The following is a 7,212-nucleotide window of genomic DNA, read 5'->3' on the forward strand; positions in this document are numbered from 1 at the left end:
TCGACTAAACATGTATGCTGGGCCCATGTTGAACAAGTATCTGGGGTAAACCAAATACAAAGCCAAGAGCAGACTGATGGGCATGCCCAGTATCTCCTGCACGAAGGCTCCAAAGATAGTCGCCGTGGTGCCGAACATTCCTGCCATGAATTCCTTCTCCCAGCAAGGACTCAAGAATTTGAGAACCTCATAGTCCCTCCTAGTCCTCAATTCACCCTTGGCGTGCTCTCTCCAGAACCCTCCAATCGTCACTTCATTGGCGGCCGAGACAAATCTAGCCACCGTCATGTCTCTTGTTTCGGCCAGCTCCAGTTGTTTCTCCAGAAAACTCCAGGATTGCTTCACGAGGGGTGGTGCTTCCTCCCTCGTCTTGTTCGTGGCGTTCTCCAGCCTTGGCGTCAAGAATGGCCACCAGCCATTCTCTTGAGTCAATCGATATTTCATCGATTCTAATTGCTTCTCCGTCTCGGCCACATTTCTTCTCTCGTTACTGGGACCTCTAGACTTGCTGGTGGAGTTTGTGATCTTCACGTCCATACTCCGAAACCACAACCTGGCCGTCAATTGGCTTATCGCCGGGTGATTGTCTCTGATGACTGGGCTGAACTTGAGTTGCCTGGCAAAGTTCGATATCTCTAGCAAGAGCACCTCATCTAATACGATCAGGATGTCGGCTAGTCCATAAAAGCCCCTCAGTGCATGAGATATGTCCGCCCATGCCGCCGCCAATTCTGACTTGCGAAGCCTCAGGTTCGATGGCTCCAACTCCCGATTGGGGGCTGCCATTAGAATCCGCCATTCATTCCCTTCTGCTATCAGGATCAAGACCGCGTACACGAATTGTAGGGCGGGTGGCATATTCGCGTATCCAGGGGATGTGGTAAACACCACCTTCGTCTTGGACCCAAATCTCGAGACAACATTTTCTTGTACTTCATTCATCGCCGCAAACAACACCTGAATGGCTTCCCATATCTTCCTCGATGGCGGATTTTCATCGCCCTTCAGTTGCTCAAGAAGTCCCACCGCGTGCAGGTGATCATTCATTCCTGCAAACAATAGCAGCTCAGGTTCGCAGGGCATCTCTGACTTTATTGCCACCACCAGAGTTAACATCTGGTTTAATTCAGCTCCTGGCAAAGAGTATATCAGAGTCTCCGGCCAGAACAACTTGGGAGACGTTCCTTCGAAGTCCGACCCCGCCACAATGACTACTCTCGCAGCAGCTGGATCTGCTCTATCATAAACTGCCAGGGTTTTGGCCAGCTGGGTACTGCCACAGGGCTTCCCGTACCTGGGACCTTCCGCCAATTTCGAGCCTTCGTAAGCGGCATCCGGCAATTCCATCGATCCTGGATTGAGTAGCTTGTCCACCACTTTCAACTGTGCCGGGGTCGCCAATCTGATCCTGGCGATGCTCGTTCGGTGCTTGGGAGGTTCTTTTATAAGTCCAGGACTCCCCAGCAGCTTGAGAGGTCGGTAGTTAATGGGTCCCATGATCGCTTTTGTGGGAATTCCAGTCAGGTCTGTGGTCTCCATCAACTTCGTTCTCGAGAAGTGCGCCTCATGAGCTTTCAACCAGTCCACGCAATGATGTCTATTCAAATCCTCGTGCGACACTCGTTCAATCCCCAGGGTTTCCGCCAATTCTCGCCTGCATTCCAAACTCTCTAGGTCCAGTTCTTTCACCTTCTCAGGATATCTCAAGCGAGCGGTCTCCATAGACCTCTTTTCCCGCTTGCTCTCTGCCACTACCACTGAGGACATCGCCGAGCCTGGAGGTGTTGATGACATCACCTCCTCAGATTCCATTGGCGTGGCACTCTGCAATCGGGTCTGGATGCTCCTCGAACCGTCTCTAGCGTCAACTCTCGTTCCCAAGCGACCAGACAAGGCCCTTGAGGCAAGGAATGGTGGGTTCGGAGGTGGTCCTAAGGTAAATTGGGCTGTCTCTAGCAGATCCGACTCTAGCGTGTTTATGTGTTCCTGGAAGACGTCGTTTAGCCACTCTGCTCCCCGTGGTCTATCGAAATGGATTCCATCATTGGAGGTGTCTTCAGGGAATCCCTCTTTCTCCATGCGCTCTGCCACGTCCAACAGTCTTACAGGGAGCACACTCTTGCGATGGATATCTCGGATCACCTTGTTTAGGTTCCGCACCTTCTCGTTCATCTCCAAGGCGTGCTGATCAAACATCATGTTGTAGGGGACCGTACATACTGTCAGCAGGATGGGGTCCATCTGGATCCTCAGCTCCTCAAGAAGGCAGCTCATCTTGTCGTACAGCCTCATTATTTTCCTCGCTTCTCCCCTTGACACATCGTTTGTCCCGATCATCAGGGTCACCGTGTATACTTTAGTCATCCCTAGCATGTCCAGGGTTGCCAACATCTGTGGCGTGGCAGCTCCAGCGAAACTCAAGATTCCTGTCTGCCAATGCGACTGGATCCGGGTCAACACCCGCACCAGGCTGTCCCCTATGATTAGGTGAACTGCACCCTCTGGCACACGAGGTGGCGCGAGATACTCCACCCAGGCTGCATCATGGAAGCAGTCCCTCCTGGCTCCCTGTTCCGCACTCCAATCCAGTCGATTGTGCCTGTGGTACCTTCCCTCTGTATTTTTCTTATAACTCGAGATCACGACGCTCCTGACCGGCTGTTCCCTCCAAGTTGGGGGAAGCTCCGGTCTTGCCGATCTTTCACGGTTTTTCTGTTGTAATTTCTCGCCTAGCTCTTTCAGGCGCGATGAGCCGCCACTCACCTGACTGTCGCTCGAGGTCGAGGTTGGGGTATATCCCGGCAGCACCACATCCATTAGTGGAGTACAGGTTGTGTCTCTAGGCCACGCAAGGAAGGCGTCGCGTCATTCGGTATCCAAACTTCCAACCCTTCACTCATGTGTTCTCTGGCCTCGCGGTCAAGGTTGAACCGTCCTCTTGCCCTGGGAGCTTCATCCACCTCCATGCGCGACTCTGGCCTCGAGCTGGTCACCACTCGCTCCTTTGGCCTGGCTCCCTTCTGTGCGTCAAGCTCACGTTGTCGCTGTTCTATTCTCTCCAACTCCGACTTCAGTTGATCACGATTCGCGGCGCTCTCCCGTACCCTTAGTTCCTGCTGATGTTCAACTTTTAGCACCTCAAGTAACCTCAGAGTCTGATCTCGCTCGTTGACTGCCTAGTCTCTCTCCAGCTGAATCTTCTCCCGATCCAGCTTCGCCTGATCCCGATCGAGGTTCGCCTTGTTCCTTTCCTTCTGCGCCTTCTCGAGCTCTTTCTTTAGAACACCCAGATCCGGATATGCCTCGGTCGTCTGTTGCGCTCGCGTCATCGACGGCACCCTACTCGAGCCCTGGCTTGTAGATCTTGCTGTTGGCCTAGTCGGTAGTGGGAACTCCCCTGCGCCATATTCAGTGTTGTTACTCAGGCCAGGACTCCTTGCCAAGTCAAAGCCCCTTACTCCTCCATCCACGTTCCAAGACAACCATCTGGTCTGTTCTTGGTTTGATATACCCTCGGTGGTGTACCCGATCATCAAGACAGCCTCCGTTGCAGACTCCCTGCACTCACCCTGGTCCTCCAACTGGAGGATGGCATTCAGCATCACCGCCATTCTCTCGTCTATTTGGGTGTAGTCCAAGTCCCTCAGGCGTCTGTACAGCTCATCAAGAGTGGGCTTCTTCAGGGCCGCGGGCATGGATTTCCAGAATCGGTCTGCCATTCTTCGTGACTTCGGGATGTATATAGGTATGTGTTTACCAGCTCAAGAATTACCCAACCGACTTAAGTATTACCCAACTCAAGAATTCTCTAGAAACGTTCCCTTGCAAATACTTGCTCTAGGTGCGGATTATCGAGTTCAATCAAGATTTCCCTTTCTGTTTCTCGCTTCGAGTATAGTTGGATTTTCAACTTTGTTTTTCAAACTTGATCTGAAAACAGAAAGCATATTAAAACCTCACATGTCATATTCCTAACCTAGAGGCCCCCTTTTTCACCAGTATGGTTAAAATCTTATCATTCTCATATCACTTAAAACAATTCAATTTGAATTTCCTTAAAAGCATGCAGATTCATTTTATGTTTTAGCACCGTTAACTCTTTTTTAAAATTCAATTGTCATGCCAATCATATCTTAAGATCCCTTTACCTGCGCCGCACCCCAGTACCTAACTCAAGACTCCTCCCTCACACCCGACTCGATACCCCCATGTACCCGACTCAGGCGATGCTCAAGTAGTACTTCTTATGAAGATACACCATTATCTCAGTTTCTGCAAAGACCACATGTAGGATAGCGTACAATTCCCTTGGGCTCAGTTTGCCCCTGTTTGGGTCATACACCGGCATTGAGACCTCTGTTATCCCTCTTTCAATCATGAAGTCTCGTAATCTTGTTAGTGCCAAAATCACGTGTTCGGGATCAATTGTGTTCCTGTCATTGACCCTCGTTACTAGGAAGCACAGATATTTGCCCGGGACTTGTGCCACTGACGGTGGAAGCGCTGCCATCCCTCCCAGTCCTGGTCTCTGTCTGAACAGAAACTCTACATTCTGGTACTCTCTTTTGAAGTCAGCTTCCAATCTTGATTTGAAACTCATGTCCGCCGTGATGCAGATCGCGCTGGTCCTGTTTGACAGGATGAAGTCGCTATCCGTTATCATGATGTTCTCCGAGTATTCATTGGGTATTTCGAATTTCGTTTTGAAATTCCGACCTATAGTAGGCTCTGGCTCTTCTTCCTCCAGTTCCAATTCGCTCGTTTCTCTCACTTCCTTGAGCTTCTTTATCATCAAATTTTCGGTGTGGGTAAGTCCTACCCCCACTCCCCGGACAAAAATTTTTATCGACGTCCCCGTCGATGTTGTCGGGTCTGAATTGTCCTGAGGAATGTCCAGTGGCCTGTCTGTTGCCGTCCATCCGAAAAGAGGGTCCTCTGTCTTCATGTAATTTGCTGCTGATACATCGACTTGCTGAATGCTTTGTCCTTCGCGGCTCTCGTCTTTGACATCACGCATCCACTCTAGAATCCTCAAGTTCGTGTTCTCCCTCCTCTCTATCTCACTCTGTTCGAGATCCGTTTCTACTTCTGGCATCGAGTAATCATCCTGCGGATAATGACCACCATCGTCAATGACCTGCCATTCCTCTCCGGCTTCCAGTTCGCCTGCCTTCAGTAATTCCTCGCCCAAATTGTCTGGCTGTATCTTATCGATCAAGAAGTCATCCCCGTACCTGTTGTACCTCATGCCGGTGCGTTTACGATTGCCAGTCCTGGTTTCCGGTGGTGTTGGTCGATCCGGCTCCATCCACTTCGGCACCTCGTCTTGCTCCGGGTCGTTCCAGTCTTCTTCTACAAATGATCCTGCATCAGACCCCACTCCTATCTTTTCATTGTCGTCCAAACTCAAGTTCTCATTACCATCATTTTTCTCTCGAGTACCTTTCTCATTCACTTCACACGCTGGCTCTACCACCAGGTACTCAAGACCCTCCATGTACTTCGGTATGCACCAATCCTCTGGGGACGGGACGTGAGGCTTCAGATTTTCATAATGTGCCGCTCGCCCAGTACTCAAGCGATAGAACCGTCCTTGTTGATGAACCTCCGTTATCATGAATGGTCCCCTCCACTTCTTCAGTAGTTTCTTTGTTCCCTTGGGCGGTATTACATTTTGGAAGACCCATACGTATTGGCCCACTTCATATGGCTTTGCTCTTAATATTTTCTCGTCGTATTTCCTGCGTTGCCTCATTTGCGCTTGCGCCGTGTTCCTCCTGCATAGCTCGTTCAACTCCTGTTGTCTTTTGATCGCTTCTTTCACGTATGCCTGAGGCGACGTCCTTTTCCCCTCGTATTCCGGGTAAAAGAATGTCAGAGGCATTGCTCTCTCCCTGCCCGTCAACATCATGAAAGGACTGATGCCCGTAGTTGAGTGCTGTGTACTGTTGTAGGCTCCTACTACCTGTGGCAGGTATTTGTCCCAGTCCGTCATGTATCTTGAGCAGTACACCCTTAACATGTTGACCAGTGTCCTGTTTTGTCTCTCTACCAACCCATTGGTCTGCGGATGATAGGTCGTCGAGTGTGCTTGAGCAATGTGCGATCTCTTCATCAATTCTTTTGTCAAGTCCCCCACAAAAGCTTTGCCGTTGTCCGACTGGAAAGTCATTGGACAACCATACCGCGATATCCAATGCGTTATCAGATGATCACATGTCTCTTCGGCCGAGGCTGTCTGGCACGGAACCGCTTCCGCCAACTTTGTGAAGTGATCTATTATAACCAGTATCTGGTTGTATCCCGACTCCGTCATGCAGATTTTTTGATGGTCTATCTGCACCACTTCATTGAACTCCGAGCTCTCAACGGACTTGAGGGGAAACTTCATCTTCCTTGGGTCTTTTACCTGGAGACATGCCAGGCAGTCATTCACCCATCTCTCGCAAGCTTTTCTCATTCCTGGCCAATCAAATCTGTGAAGTATCCTTTGTTGTACTTTGTCTATCCCCTGGTGACCCATCTGGTCGTGTTATCTGAAAAGCACCTCTGTCTGGTACAATTGTGGTAGTATGATGAGGTTGTGTTTGTGTAATATCTTTTCCTCATCTCTCCTCTTGCACGCTACCACTCCATCAGCTGTGTGATAAAGTAAGTCTTTCTTTTCTTTGTAGAACTGGCTCAAGATCTTGTAGCTGTCTTCCTCAAGTTCCCCCTTCTCCTGGACCCCCGACTGGATCCATTTGGAGAGGTTACTTGTCATTTTGTCATTCTTCTGGGCTCTTATTAGGTCTGACAGCCTATATCTTGCCTTGACATGCTCCTTTAGCGCCATGATCTGTCCATTCATCTCACCAGGGTTGTGGATGTCATCACTCAGTTTCACGCATATCATCCTTTTCACGATTTTCATATCATCTTCTGGCACCAGATTCGTTCTGATGTTTGAGTTGCATGATAGTTCCCTGAATGGTTTCCTTGCGACCGCAATTTTCTCAAGTTCCTCACCACCTCGCATCTCCTGTATGTCCATGTTGTATGTTCCTGAAGATGGATCCGTCTGTAACTCCCTGTCGTGGTGCCTTGTCTTCTCTTCCGCCAGTATCATGCACAGACTGTCTTGGTTTTCGCTGCTCTCATCCGAGTCTTCATCCCATCCTTCACGCTCCCCGGACAATTTTCCTTCTCCGGTTCCTTCTTCCGTGAACCTGG

The sequence above is a fragment of the Symsagittifera roscoffensis genome, chromosome 6 (genome assembly GCF_963678635.1).
Source record: "Symsagittifera roscoffensis chromosome 6, txSymRosc1.1, whole genome shotgun sequence".
NCBI lineage: Eukaryota > Metazoa > Xenacoelomorpha > Acoela > Convolutidae > Symsagittifera > Symsagittifera roscoffensis.